Source organism: Biomphalaria glabrata, chromosome 2, assembly GCF_947242115.1.
Source record: "Biomphalaria glabrata chromosome 2, xgBioGlab47.1, whole genome shotgun sequence".
Classification (NCBI taxonomy): Eukaryota; Metazoa; Mollusca; class Gastropoda; family Planorbidae; genus Biomphalaria; species Biomphalaria glabrata.
The window spans coordinates 58,614,484-58,630,143 of NC_074712.1; the positions used below are offsets into that span (position 1 = coordinate 58,614,484).

Genomic DNA, 15,660 nt, shown 5'->3' on the forward strand with positions numbered 1-15,660 from the left:
TCGAGAGAAATTCCAGGATTTCATCTCCAGTACTACATGAAGTGCTCCAAAATACCCAAAAGCGTTTGTAGGTAATGAAAGGGAAGCGATTCGAAGGGCATTAAGAAAGCTCCATTGATGTAATATTTGAGCTAAAAGCTTTACTGACTATAGATTGACTTCACCAATCGACACTTGATTTGCGAAGAACACATTTAATAGACAGACATTATAATTTTTATTTATGAGGGATTTCCGTAATTTATCAGTGCATAATTTTAATGTGACTGAATAAACCCTAATGCATTTTTTTTTTGGAAAAAAACGACCATTTCATGAAAATTGGAGGCGCTTGACAAGGGAAATAACAATGCATTACATATTACTATTTTTTAGGAACAGTTACCTCCCATTAACATTCTATTTAAATTTATGGCCATCTGTTTCTCTCTTTTACTCTCACTCTCAGACATTTTCATTTTGTCTTCTTTCTGTATCTCCCTCACTTCCTCACTTCCTCACTCCCTCACTTCCTGAATCATGTCATTACATGTATAATAGATCAAGACTAAATAGAATAAGTCTACGCGATTATAAAATATTTTTACCAATTGTTTTTGTTTAGCGCTATTTGGTGCTGGTAGCTTTCTCAATACGCTAAGATCCTATCACATGTCTGGACCATTTGGTGCTGGTAGCTTTCTCAATACGCTAAGATCCTATCACATGTCTGGACCATTTGGTGCTGGTAGCTTTCTCAATACGCTAAGATCCTATCACATGTCTGGACCATTTGGTGCTGGTAGCTTTCTCAATACGCTAAGATCCTATCACATGTCTGGACCATTTGGTGCTGGTAGCTTTCTCAATACGCTAAGATCCTATCACATGTCTGGACCATTTGGTGCTGGTAGCTTTCTCAATACACTAAGATCCTATCACATGTCTGGACCATTTGGTGCTGGTAGCTTTCTCAATACGCTAAGATCCTATCACATGTCTGGACCATTTGGTGCTGGTAGCTTTCTCAATACGCTAAGATCCTATCACATGTCTGGACCATTTGGTGGTGGTAGCTTTCTCAATACACTAAGATCCTATCACATGTCTGGACCATTTGGTGCTGGTAGCTTTCTCAATACGCTAAGATCCTATCACATATCTGGACCATTTGGTGCTGGTAGCTTTCTCAATACGCTAAGATCCTATCACATGTCTGGACCATCTGGTGCTGGTAGCTTTCTCAATACGCTAAGATCCTATCACATGTCTGGACCATTTGGTGCTGGTAGCTTTCTCAATACGCTAAGATCCTATCACATATCTGGACCATTTGGTGCTGGTAGCTTTCTCAATACGCTAAGATCCTATCACATGTCTGGACCATCTGGTGCTGGTAGCTTTCTCAATACGCTAAGATCCTATCACATGTCTGGACCATTTGGTGGTGGTAGCTTTCTCAATACACTAAGATCCTATCACATGTCTGGACCATTTGGTGCTGGTAGCTTTCTCAATACGCTAAGATCCTATCACATGTCTGGACCATTTGGTGCTGGTAGCTTTCTCAATACGCTAAGATCCTATCACATGTCTGGACCATTTGGTGGTGGTAGCTTTCTCAATACACTAAGATCCTATCACATGTCTGGACCATTTGGTGCTGGTAGCTTTCTCAATACGCTAAGATCCTATCACATATCTGGACCATTTGGTGCTGGTAGCTTTCTCAATACGCTAAGATCCTATCACATGTCTGGACCATCTGGTGCTGGTAGCTTTCTCAATACGCTAAGATCCTATCACATGTCTGGACCATTTGGTGCTGGTAGCTTTCTCAATACGCTAAGATCCTATCACATGTCTGGACCATCTGGTGCTGGTAGCTTTCTCAATACGCTAAGATCCTATCACATGTCTGGACCATTTGGTGCTGGTAGCTTTCTCAATACGCTAAGATCCTATCACATGTCTGGTGCTGGTAGCTTTCTCAATACGCTAAGATCCTATCACATGTCTGGTGCTGGTAGCTTTCTCAATACGCTAAGATCCTATCACATGTCTGGTGGTGGTAGCTTTCTCAATACACTAAGATCTTATCACATGTCTGGTGGTGGTAGCTTTCTCAATACGCTAAGATCCTATCACATGTCTGGTGGTGGTAGCTTTCTCAATACACTAAGATCCTATCACATGTCTTGTAGTGGTAGCTTTCTCAATACACTAAGATCCTATCACATGTCTGGTGGTGGTAGCTTTCTCAATACACTAAGATCCTATCACATGTCTGGTGGTGGTAGCTTTCTCAATACACTAAGATCCTATCACATGTCTGGTGGTGGATGATCACTTTTTAATGCATTCATATAAAAATGTAAATAACTTGAATTCGAACTCGATGGGGCTAAAGCCTACTCAGCCTCCTCTAACCAAAGAAAATAATTAACTACCAACAGTTAATTAACTAATTCGTAATTTTTTTAAATTATTGATTTTTGTTTTGTCAGATAAAAGAAATAATTGTGCGAAACATCAGTTTGATCCGAGATTGGGTGTTTGAGAAATAACGTGAACAAACTTTTGACCAGAGTGAGTTGATATAAGCTTTATAAAAAATTAAATTTAACTACAAATTCTTGACACAATTCGTATCGGCAGTATGAAAATTGTAAAACAATAAAATCCCTATTAAGAAATATAATTTTTAAAAGCAGAAGAAGCAGGCCTATAGATTTATCTTTGTTCTTTTAATTCTCTAAGATTAAATGAACAACATAGACATAAACAAATTTATGTCTATGATGAACAACTATGGTGACTGGCCATAATGGTTTTCATAGTTTTATGACGCCGCCATCCAGTTTGCGTCATCAAGTACATCAAAACCTTTTCAACATTGAATCAAGGGAAATGAAAACTTATTTTGAATCACACCTCCATATGTGCTAATCTTGTCTACAAATAGGGGTCCTACCACTACTAGATCTAGTTCTTTCACATCGAAGTGAACCTGGACTTTTTCATGAGAATTTTAATGGTCACTTTTCAAATGATATAGCAAGTTAAAAAAAAAAATATGATTTAATATAACATAAAATTTTTAAAAAGTTAAAAAAATTAACGTCCCTGGGTGGGCTCGAACCACCAACCTTTCGGTTAACAGCCGAACGCGCTAACCGATTGCGCCACAGAGACGGTTGAAAACTGAGCGAAACAAAAATAGTCTTTCAATCGGTTACTATTTTTACCACATTTTTTTCGCTTAGCTGAATAGTTGCGATGAGGTTCAAGGCCGTATCATACACACTGTGTAAAGTGTGTAATATATCTAGATTCTAGATCTAGAATTTAGACTCATTTAATGTTTTGCTACGCTGTCGAGACAAACTAGTCTAGATCTATAAGAAATAAAGCTAGATATAGATAATATATCTAATATACTTAAATCTCGATCTACTTATCTTAATTTAGAATTTAGATCTATCAATCTAGATTATTTCTAGATCTATATGTGATAACTGACTGTCTACTCTTACTAGACTTTACTGAATACTAAGACCGTAGCATCGCTGCCTGGTATGACAACCTAACAATAAAAAATAAACTTAACAGGGTCATAAATGCTGCTGTTAAAGCCATTGGCAACAAAAAAAAAACAACAACAATTAGGCAGCTGTTTGAGAAAAACATTAATAAGAAAGCTAAAAGATTCTAGAAATAAAAAATCACCACGTGGGTCAGGATTCTGTGATTTTACCATCACAAAGAGATATAGAATAGATTCTACAAGTGTATAAGACACTGATAGCAGAGACAAACAGACACAAAAACTGTTTTGTCACCCTGGCAATCAGATCATTAAGTAAAATTCAACTATCTGATATTAACTTTTCACATGTAAACTATGAGTGAGTTTGGTGTGAATGACTGAATGTAGGCCTATATATTTTTGTTTTCAATAGTTTTGTTTTGTTTGGTGTAATGCACAAATTGTAAGACAAATTTCCTTATTGATAATAAAGATTATTATTGTTGTTATTATTATTTATTATTAGATTTGGTACAGAGTCTAGTCGTAAGTAAGATTTTATAATCTGCTATTTGACTAGAATATATCTAGCCTATACCTAGGCCTTTATTAATTACATCTGAATTTAGAATATATTCTATCTAGGCTATATAACCTATATAAAAAGGTCTAAAAGGGGAACTTTACTTTATTATACTTTAACATAATTTAAGGACCAATATTCATATGCTAGTCTATCTATAATATTAGATTTAATACTTTAGATTAAAAAGATTCTAGAGTATCGATCTATTGGATCTGCTTTGAAATCTTGTAGACTTTTGTCTTTTCTACACTGCTCTGATCACAGTAGTCTAGATATTAAATTCATCTTATTAATTACAGACCTACGTTAAATATTCCTTGTTAACACAACTCACAAGATAATTACGTCGTATAACATGAGTATTCGTGTATCACTCTAATAACTATAACAACTAGACTCTATATTATATAATGAACTATAACAACTATAATAGACTATATTATATAATATATATAACAACTAGACTCTATATTATATAATATAGTCTAGTTGTAGAGAGGCCTGAGTTTTGAGACTAATGGTAGAAGTACAGTATAGGCAGTTTTTTTTTTTTTTTTTGCTTATGGACTAGTTCAATATTTGATGGCATTGTTTACAGTTTTATTTTATTCCAATTGCTTTATTAAATATATATAATGTCAGAATATATATTCTGTGCTTAATAGGACCTATATCCCTGATATGTTCTCTTCGAATTGTTGAAAGATATATGTTGATTTGTCCATTTCGGAGCTATGCCAGAATCGAGTTCAGCACAATGACTTCAGCTTTGCATCAGTCAAGAGAAAGAAAAAGAAAGCTGCCCTGTCAACTAGCCCTAGAACAGATACATATACATGCAGAACTGTGTCAAACTCTGCCGCTCCAGGAGATACTATCAGATCTAGTCTTAGAGTCAAATCTAATTAGTCAGAATCTAGTCTAGAGTTGTTGTTTTTTTTAAAATGACGATCTAAATGGGGATCCTGGCCCGAGGACGATTGTTTTTTGTTTTTTTTTAAAGTTTTCTAAATAAATGAAACATATATGACCTAATTTGTTTGTATATACTGTGATGTTGCCTGTTCAGGCTGTCTTGAAGTCAACTATGGATGACTGTTGGATTTCAACCAAATTACTCTGCAATCGTTTGGGTGTAGATGTTCGGGTGTATTCCGTGTAGTTGAACAACAATACAGACAGGAACAATTAACATCGGTTGTAACGAGTGAAGAGAAGTAGTCAACGATGATGAACAATTGTACATGGATTTATTCTGATAAAAGGCCACAGTAGAAGTCTCTGTCACTAAACACGTCGTTACCCTGGATTGTTCTATCGCTAACTGATTTTCCGGTCTCTAACCCAACATATCCCAAACGTCACTAGTCCCGTTCAATATGCGTCTACTATGGTGCGTCGCTAAATAACTAAAATAACTAACCTATATAAATAAGGTGTCTAACAGATTCCTCCCCCCCTTGAAAAAAAAATATGTCAATATTTTTCCACTACTGTCAAGTCTTACAAGGGCATTTTCAATTTAAGGGGAAGACAACAAACATAAAATCTTGACATCTTCATCTTGACATCTTCATCTTGACATCTTCATCTTGACTTGACAGTTCCTCATATTCAATGTCAATGTTCATAACATTCCAGAATCATCTTCATTAGTACACAGTTCATCATAAAAGAAAATGTGGCATCTTATGGACACGTCACACGTCACAAGCGTTCTTCACTGGCAGTAATCTGATAAAATACAATATTTCAAAAAACAATTATAGACTTTATTTACACATTCAATAAATTTTTTCTTACCACCCTTTTATACGCTTTTGTCCATTTTTCTTTTATACTCACCCTTTTCCATAGAACTAACTTTCGTCAATGATATATGAAGTGATTCTCACACAAAAAAAAAAATATCCATACTTACTTTTAAATGCTTAACATCAAATTTACTTATCTCCCTTTTCCATAACATATAAATGGTGTCAATATATTAATATATATTACATACTCAACATAATCATAGTTTATTTACAAAATTATTTCACTTCAATGTCATTCTAGACAATAGATCAGCTACAATATTCACAGATCCACTAATAGCTTTCACTTCAAATTTATATTCCTGTAGTGCTAAGAACCATCTATAAACACGACTGTTTTTCATGCTCTTTTGCTGTATATACTGAATAGGTTTATGATCAGTTAATAATATGAATTTCCTTCCTATTAAATAGCTCTCTAGCTTAGTAATTACCCATATTACAGCTAAGGCTTCTCTTTCAATGACACTATATTTTTTCTCTGCCTCTGACAATTTTCTACTTACATATAATATAGGATGTAAGTTATCATAGTTCTGCATTAAACAACCACCAATAGCATTACCAGATGCATCAGTTGTGACATAAAATATTTTGTCTTTATCAGGTAGCCTTAATATTAGTTCATGACTAAAAACATCTTTAATTCTGTCAATAGCTTTCACACATTCCTCATTACAAACTATTTTTTGAGGTTTTCCTTTTTTAAGTAAGTCATTTAATGGATTCACTATTTCTGCTAAGTTCTTTATAAACTTTCTGTAATAATTTACTATTCCTAATATGCTTTTAATTTGTCTTTTTGTTGTAGGTATTTCAATATTAAGTACTTTCTTTATGTTATCTTCAATAGGGCTAATCATGTTGTTATTTACTTTATGTCCTAAGAAAATTATTTCCTCCAATCCTATTTCTACTTTTTCTGCTTGAATTGTAAGTCCACTTTCTTTTATTATTTTGAACACTTCTTTTACATCTACCAAATGTTCCTCCCAACTATTATTAAAAATACATATGTCATCTAAATAGCAAATAACATTTTCTTTGTTTCCAATTATCATGTTCATCATTCTATAAAATCTGGCAGGTGCATTTACTAATCCAAAACTCATATAATTCCATTGAAAAATACCATATGGCGTTACAAATGCTGTGTAAGGTTTTGCATTTTCTGTTAAAGGTATTTGCCAATAACCTTTAGTTAAATCCAATTTAGTAAAAAATTTTGCTCCATTTAATTTATGTAAAATATCCTCTATATTTGGCATTGGATATGGATCAAATTCTGTGATGTTGTTAAGTTTCCTATAATCAATACATAACCTTATATCTCCATTCTTCTTTTTGGCTATCACAATTGGTGAAGCATAAGGAGATGTTGATGGTTCAATTATACCTGATTCTAGTAAATTGTCTATTTCTTTCTTTACTTTGTCTTGTAAATGTAGCGGTATTCTATATGGCTTAAGCTTGATAGGTTTTGTATCTGTTACTTTAATGTCATGTTTAATAATATTTGTTTTTCCTGGTATGCTGGAAAAAATTTCTTTGTATTCCTGTATTATTTTAGTTATATCTTTTGACTTTTCCTTAGTTAAATTATTAAGATTAATCTTTTGCCAAGTTTGATTCTCTTTTGTTTCTATTACAGGTATTTCCTTAATATCATTTTCATTGTGATTTTCATTTGTTATTATCATCAAGCATTCTTCTCTTTCTGAAAATTTACTTTCTATTTTCTCCTGAATGTTTTGTATCAACTCATCTTCTCTATCATGATACAGTTTCAAATTATTTATGTGATATGTTTTAATTTTCCCATTTATTTCAATTTGATAATTCACATCACTAATTTGTTTTATCACCTTAAATGGACCTTTCCATTGTTTACCAATTTTATTTTTCAGGTCATTTATCAATATTAATACATTGTTTCCTACTTCTAGTGTTTTCAATTGTCTTTTCTTATTTATATTCTCATGAGCACTTTGTTTGTACTTCTTATTGTTGTTATATGCTTGAGTCCATATTTCTTTCAATTCTGTTGTGATTGTTGTTTCACTGTCATTATTTAATTTATTCTCATTGCCTATTAGATTTTCTTTAAAAACATCTAATTCATCTCTAGGTTTTCTTCCATGTATTATTTCATATGGTGAAAATTGTGTTGCTTCATGGATGTTGTTTCTATGAGCAAATAGTACATAGTTAATGTAATGATCCCACTTGTTCTGATTATTCTGAATTATTTTTGTTAGTGATCTTTTTAATGAACCACCATATCGTTCACATAAACCGTTACTCTCTGGGTGGTAAACCGAAGAGTATATGTGTTGTATATTGTATTGTTTAGTCCATTTCTTAAATTGTTCTGACTTAAACTGAGATCCCTGATCACTCAATATAATTTTAGGTATACCATGTCTTGTAATTACTTTTTGAGTTATGGCATTAATTATATTCTCTGCACTTGTATTTGATAATGAGATTGCCTCTGGGTATCTACTAAACATGTCTATTACTGTTAAAATGTATTTGTTATTATTTTCAGTTTGAATTAAAGGACCTATTAAATCAATAGATACTTTCTAAAATGGTTTTGTAGGTTCATCCATTTCTTGAATAGGTGCTTTATTCACTAGGCTTTTGTTAGATCTCTTTTGACATATGTCACATGAGTTTATGTATTTGTTTATTGTTGCTTTCATTTTGGGCCAAAATACTTGTTTTGACAAATTCCTATAACATTTCTTTACTCCCCTATGTGCTGCTAAATTATTATCATGTGTCATGATTAAAACATCTTTCCAATATTTCTGTGGTAAGACAAGTTGTTTTATTTTCTTGTTATCATTACTTGTTTGTCTAAATAATATTTTATTCTCTATACAAAATTTCTCCATTGGATTATTATTGTTTTTATCTGATATTCTTGAATAAATTTTCCCAATAATATTGTCATTCATTTGTTCTAATGCAAATGTGGGTGTTGTTTCTTTTTCACTTTGAGATATTTGTGTTTCAAGACTATTTTGTGTTTCATTTTCTATCTCTCTTTCCTTAACATCTGTATTTTCTATTTGTATTACTTTACTGGTTTCTTTTTCTTTATCATTACTTATTACATTTATTGTATTTTCTTGTTTCTCATCTTGTTTATCCATTGATCTTGTTATTATCATACTTGTTATATTTTGTGTTTCTATGTTTTCATGATTTTGTCTTATGTTTTTGTATTTGTTTTGCCAGTCTTCTAATTCTTTTCTTGAACATTCTTTAACTCCTTTTATGTTTCCTACTAACATATCATATCTCATTTCTGGTATTGCAATGCCATCACAATAACCAGTGAAAAATGGAGTTTCAATGTATACTCTTATAGCTTTAAATTCCCTTACGGTGCCATCTGCTAATTCTACTTTCCTAGTAAACCCTTTATACCAATGAGGTTTGACAAATTTAGTTTTTACTGCCAAGGTGTTACAACCTGAATCTCTGATTAATTCCACCGGAATTCTATCTACAAACCCTGGGTACACTGCAAAATTGTTCCTATTTCCTTCCATGAAATATATCCTATCTGTCCCTTTATTTTTGTATTCCCTACTGCAACTCCTATTTCTATAATTTCCCCTGTCATTCCTATCTCTACTCCTATATCTACTGTTATTTTGTTCATTGTACCTATTTCTACTTCCAGACCTACTATTCCCTCTTCTACAGTTAGCTGCTATATGACCTTTTCCTTGACATTTAAAACAGGTTATTTCACTATATTTTCTATTTCCACTATTTGATCTGTTTCTATTTCTACTTCTATCAACATTTTCTTTGGTGTATCCTATTAAATCTACTTTGCTCTTATCCCTATCAGAAAATGGTTTATTTGGATAGGCATTTTTGTATACTCTCATTATCTCTGTTATTTCATCTATAGTTTTTGGATTTCTTTCTCTAATAAAAGATTGTAATTGAGGATCACATTTATTTACAAAGTTGTCCACTAGAATAAAATTTTTTAATCCTTCATAAGAGTTTATCACTTTTTCTAATTTTACCCACTTATTGAAAAAATCCTTTTCCATATTAATGGTAGTTTGGGGTTCTATTCCTAATGATGGTATATTGTCAAAGTATTTCTTTCTAAAAGTTGTAGCATTATGACCATAGGCATTCAATAATTCTCTTTTTAAAACTTGATAGCTATCATCAATATGATGGTCATGATTTTGGCATATTGTTAGAGCTTGACCATGAACAAAGTCTATCAGTATTTCAGACCATTCTTCTTCAGGCATATTAAATGTAGACATTTTTGCCTCATATCTTTTCAAAAAATCACCAATGTCATCCTTCTGTTCATCAAAACTTTGTATCTTTCTCTTTAGCCATGTCTGCGAATTAGGGTTGTCTCTTTGAGTGGTATAATTATTTGAGTTATTTGTGTTATTTCCTTGTTCAGTTTGGGCTCTGGCTTGTGCTGCATCCAATCTCATCTTCTCCATTTTAGCTTCATGTTCTCTCTGCCTTTCTTGGTCCTCTTTTTGCTTCTCATATTCTTCCTTTCTGATCCTATCTTGTCTCTCTATCTCTTGTCTTTGACGTTCCGTTTCTTCCTTCACAACTTGCTGTACATAAGCTGCTAAGTCCTTTCCTTTTAACTCCATGGCCTTTCCATCCTGCATAGCTGTTTCCTTAACCTCCTTAAGGTCCACATATGATGATGTAGCCATTGTATTTTATATTTTATATATATTTTTACTTAGCCTATATTGGTTATGGCTATACTTTAAACTTATTTTATATTTAGGTTTTTACAAACTTTTATACAAGTTTTAAGTGTTATGTCTCTATCTATAGATTTAGTAAATGAGTAAGTCTAGTCTGAGTTATATTCAGATCTGTATGTTAGATCTAGTATCACACAAATTTAAATCTAGTATATTATAGTATGTATAATAATACAATTTAGATCTATAGTTATCAAGAGCACTATGACTATTAGATCTAGTATGAATAACTATGATCAATTTTAAAATTTGGTATGACTGAAGTGTCTAGAGTAAATTCAAAGACTGTCTAGAGTCTAGATCTAGAGTAGATAAGATAGGTTTAAGTTATCATAGATTTCTTAGATCCAATCCAGAAATTATGGTTCTATTTAACCATATGAAACAAATATGTGTATACAATGTCAAATATATCTTCAACAAGATATATATATCTAGAATGTACTACCTTCATTCATTTTTCAATTAATAATATTTCAAATTAGAGTCTAGATGATTTAATTGTACGAAAGAGATGTACAACAATTTGTAGATCTATATTTAGCCAGACGACAGTGTTTGACTACATAGCCAGTTTCGGCATTATTCTCATGGCAAAATCATATTTGATTTTAACCGCTCAAACTAAAATTATTTTAGTCTGATTCACAGTAAAAGAATCCTACCCGCACTTTCTATCATTAAGTGAAAAAAAATACAGATCTAATTAAATTAATAAAAATAAATAATTTAAAATAATATAAACAAATGAAATAATTAAATGAGACTATCGCTATGGGTTGGGATATGACAATATGGCACACAATGATAACGTCACGAAGTAACTAAGCAACAACGGATATGACGTTTACACAAACAAAACAAATTACAATCCTAAACGTATAATATAGTTTTTCATCTAAATTATGTCTTTACCCCGAACGGGTTTAAGGCTTCAGCACCACCTGATTTTACTCAGGCTAACATACCAAATTTAGACAAAATCTATTTCTAAGGGCAATCTAAACATACACTAATAAGAAAAATGGCACTTAGCTTTTGATAAGAAAGATCCCTTTGTTCGGACTCCCGAATATGCTAGATCACAACAAATTCCACTGCCTCTCTTCCAGTTCTGACTCTGTTCTCCGGTGCCACCAGGGTATGCCACGTAATGCCACAGATGTCCTGATATGCCACAGCAAAATGTTTCAGTTCCTTCGACGACTGTTGATGACCGTATGTGTAGTTCCGACGACTTTGTGTACACAGTTACTGACGAATAGGTTAACGGTTCTTCTGGCGATGACTTGACTTGTGTAGACGACTACTGACAAATAACAGTCTCTTGACGGCAACTTGATCTGGACGACTGACGAATAACGAATTTCTTGACGATGACTTGATCTGGGCAATCTGTTAGACACCTTATTTATATAGGTTAGTTATTTAGCGACGCACCATAGGAGACGCATATTGAACGGGACTAGTGACGTTTGGGATATGTTGGGTTAGAGACCGGAAAATCAGTTAGCGATAGAACACTCCAGGGTAACGACGTGTTTAGTGACAGAGACTTCTACTGTGGCCTTTTATCAGAATAAATCTATGTACAATTGTTCATCAGAGTCGACTACATCTCTTCACTTGTTAAAACAGGTGTTGTATGGTTCTTGTTTGTGTTGTTGGTCAACTACACGTAATACACCCGAACAATTACACCCAAGCGATTGCAGAGTAATTGGTTGACTTCAAGACAGCCTGAACTAGCAACATCACAGTGGCGACCCCGGGCTGACGAATAACGACTTTCTTGACGATGACTTGATCTGGGCTGACGAATAACGACTTTCTTGACGATGACTTGATCTGGGCTGACGAATAACGACTTTCTTGACGATGACTTGATCTGGGCTGACGAATAACGGTTCTCTAAAATAGTTCACTGCTTCTGCTGCTACTCTGGTAGTACGACGAAGTTTGCTGTTGTACTCTGCTTCAATAGACCAAACTGTCCAATGTAGACTGGGTGAAACCAAGGTCACCTCCGACGACGTTCCGTTATACGACTAACGGTTTTCAACGAAATTAAGTGGATGTAGCTGTTTCCACAACTTCACTATCAGCACGTCTAGATATCGTCTAGACTAACGAATACTACATAGATCAATGTTCAGTACTGATAAATATTACTTCACTAACCTTCCAAAGGTTAAACACAGTGACCGTTATAAAAGTGGTAAGCAACCGGTTCAATGAGCAAACTGCTCCACAAGAATCTCTCCAAGGGTAAGACGACAGAGCGATTTCGATTTAGTTAGCTACCAAACTTGTAGTACTCACAATACTTCTGACAGCGGGCAAACTGTCCTTCTCGAAACTGACGAGGTAAAACTTGATACTCGATGTGGCTCCTATGACGAAGAAAAAATATGTCCAACAGATTCACTAACGATCTCTCACCCGTTATGAACGAACGGTTTCTCTGGTTGTAGGTCGATTCAGCATATGAAGATCAGGCGTTGCGATGATTACGGTCCTGACGAAGGTCACCCTGAGTTAACGGCTCGTTGAACGTGCGATCAAGAACATGTAGATCTAGAACAAAGTCACTCTGCGATGATGCTGTGTTCAGCCGTACTCCGATAAACTTTATAACTTCGAGTGCACGACCCTCACCTGAGTAAACGTTCAGCTTCGAGGTCCGGTTCGATGTTCAGACTTCGGGCGTCGGGGTCGCCACTGTGATGTTGCCTGTTCAGGCTGTCTTGAAGTCAACTATGGATGACTGTTGGATTTCAACCAAATTACTCTGCAATCGTTTGGGTGTAGATGTTCGGGTGTATTCCGTGTAGTTGAACAACAATACAGACAGGAACAATTAACATCGGTTGTAACGAGTGAAGAGAAGTAGTCAACGATGATGAACAATTGTACATGGATTTATTCTGATAAAAGGCCACAGTAGAAGTCTCTGTCACTAAACACGTCGTTACCCTGGATTGTTCTATCGCTAACTGATTTTCCGGTCTCTAACCCAACATATCCCAAACGTCACTAGTCCCGTTCAATATGCGTCTACTATGGTGCGTCGCTAAATAACTAAAATAACTAACCTATATAAATAAGGTGTCTAACAATACACAGATCTAATTTTAATAAGTCAAAGAGCTTTATGTGGTAGGCTATATTTTTGTATAGTCCTGTTTTTCCACAAGTGATGACATTTAAAATGTGTACTTTAGACGCTACGTACTTGCATATACGTCATCCTCTTCTGCAGTTCCTTTCACTTTTAGAAAGCAAGTAAATAAGATTTAAGAAGTCCTGTCCAAGCTGAAATAAGAGTTTCTGTGGTCTTTAACTTTAGAACCCTATAGGATATATTATAGTCTCTGTCTTACTGCTTTATTCTATTCCTTGCTAGAGAAATAATATTTATAGAGATAGGCTATAGAGATATCTTATATTATCTTATATAATACAGACGTTACTTCAAAAAAGAAGATGATTACGTCCTACGCGTCATGCATTTAGTCATGCATATTAACCAATGACTTAAATTCTGCCAAGTCACTGGTTTTCCTGGCTAGCTCAGGCAACCCATTCCATGCTCTAATATAGCATTAGGGAAGAAGGAGTATTTGTACAAATTTATCCTAGCATATGGGATGAGGAATGTGCCTTTATCTTTGTGTCTTTCTGAGCGTTTTATAACAAGAAATACATTTAAAAAATAAATTTAAAAAACAATATTTATAAAACTTAAAAATACAATAAAATAAATTTAAAAAAAATATTTGTTTCAAACCGGGTATCGAACCCGTGACTTTGACACCGCCAGCTGCTTGAACTAAACTATGTTACTGATTCGGAATGCGTGTGCTATTATTTATTGTTATATTCATTCATTCAATTTAAATCGAACACTATAGACTTAGTCTGACTTCTGATTTACAACTCATTAAGATTTAGTCTAGATCTATAGGTCTACTTCTTGGTCTAGAATCTAGATACCGGTATATTGTTTATTAGACTTTTTACATAAACATTTAAGCTGAATTGCGAAAAAGATTTACTTCAATTGTATTAGATTTGTTTTACTTTATAAAACACACCCTTAAAATTGCTTAGCGTATTATTTACGCAAGAGTTACGAAAGAGTTACACAGATTGTTTTTTAAAATAACAAAAAAATACTTATATTGGCCAGTATGGGGATCGAACCCACGACATTCGCGTTATTAGCACGACGCTCTAACCAACTGAGCTAACCGGCCACATACCTTGTCTATAATTAGAATCATCCAGCTTATCAGTACGGTACTTGCAAAGGTAAAGAGGTTGAATTTGTTCAGATACTTCCAGTTGGATTTTTCTTGTTCTATAGTCTAGATTTAGATCTATCTAACCGAAGGCCTACAAGTCAAGATCTAAGCTTTGAGTTGGCCTCAACATTACCATACCGGTACCTTTGTGACTCTTGTGTAGTGTGTAAAAAAAATTCACACTGTTTGCTCACTAGCGGTATTTCGCGATTCATTTATCGCGGACTCGATGTTTCGCGATTTTCAACAAATGTTTTATTGCGTACAAGTAATCGTAGCCTATATTTTTACTGTTTCGCAAGATTTTGCGGTATTCCATCTAGAGTATTTTTAACATATATGTGTACTATGATATTCTACTGTTATGTAGAGAATAGAAAAATTTCATTAAAAAGAGAGCATAAAATGTAGATGTGCGATTATGTATTATCTCTCCTGGTAAATTAAATTAGTACCCGTTTCAAATATATAACAATGTTCATGTTGCTGTCTTTTTTAATAGTAAATGTACAGTGTATGATTTTAAAGATTTATTTTTATAGCAGTACAGGCGTAATGAGGGTCTGTGGTATGCGCTCCGGACTGTGCCACGATGGACCCTGGTTCAAACTCTGCCATCCCTGGAGTCCTGCATACAGGAAGTTCTCGAAGG

General features: G+C 33.9%; 1 long non-coding RNA gene and 2 other non-coding genes across 3 annotated transcripts; all 3 read right to left on the reverse strand.

Moving 5' to 3' along the window:
- Positions 1-3,100: 3,100 nt before the first annotated feature.
- On the reverse strand, positions 3,101-3,174 carry Trnan-guu (transfer RNA asparagine (anticodon GUU)). Its single transcript has one exon. It is a non-coding gene; the product is annotated as a tRNA-Asn (tRNA).
- A 2,153-nt stretch (positions 3,175-5,327) lies between these two features.
- LOC129924782 (uncharacterized) lies at positions 5,328-11,831 on the reverse strand. Its single transcript, XR_008776704.1, has 2 exons — positions 11,150-11,831; positions 5,328-5,828 (listed from the first exon to the last, which is right to left on the reverse strand). It is a non-coding gene; the product is annotated as an uncharacterized LOC129924782 (long non-coding RNA).
- Positions 11,832-14,886: 3,055 nt separating this feature from the next.
- On the reverse strand, positions 14,887-14,960 carry Trnai-aau (transfer RNA isoleucine (anticodon AAU)). The gene has a single exon. It is a non-coding gene; the product is annotated as a tRNA-Ile (tRNA).
- Positions 14,961-15,660: the final 700 nt, after the last annotated feature.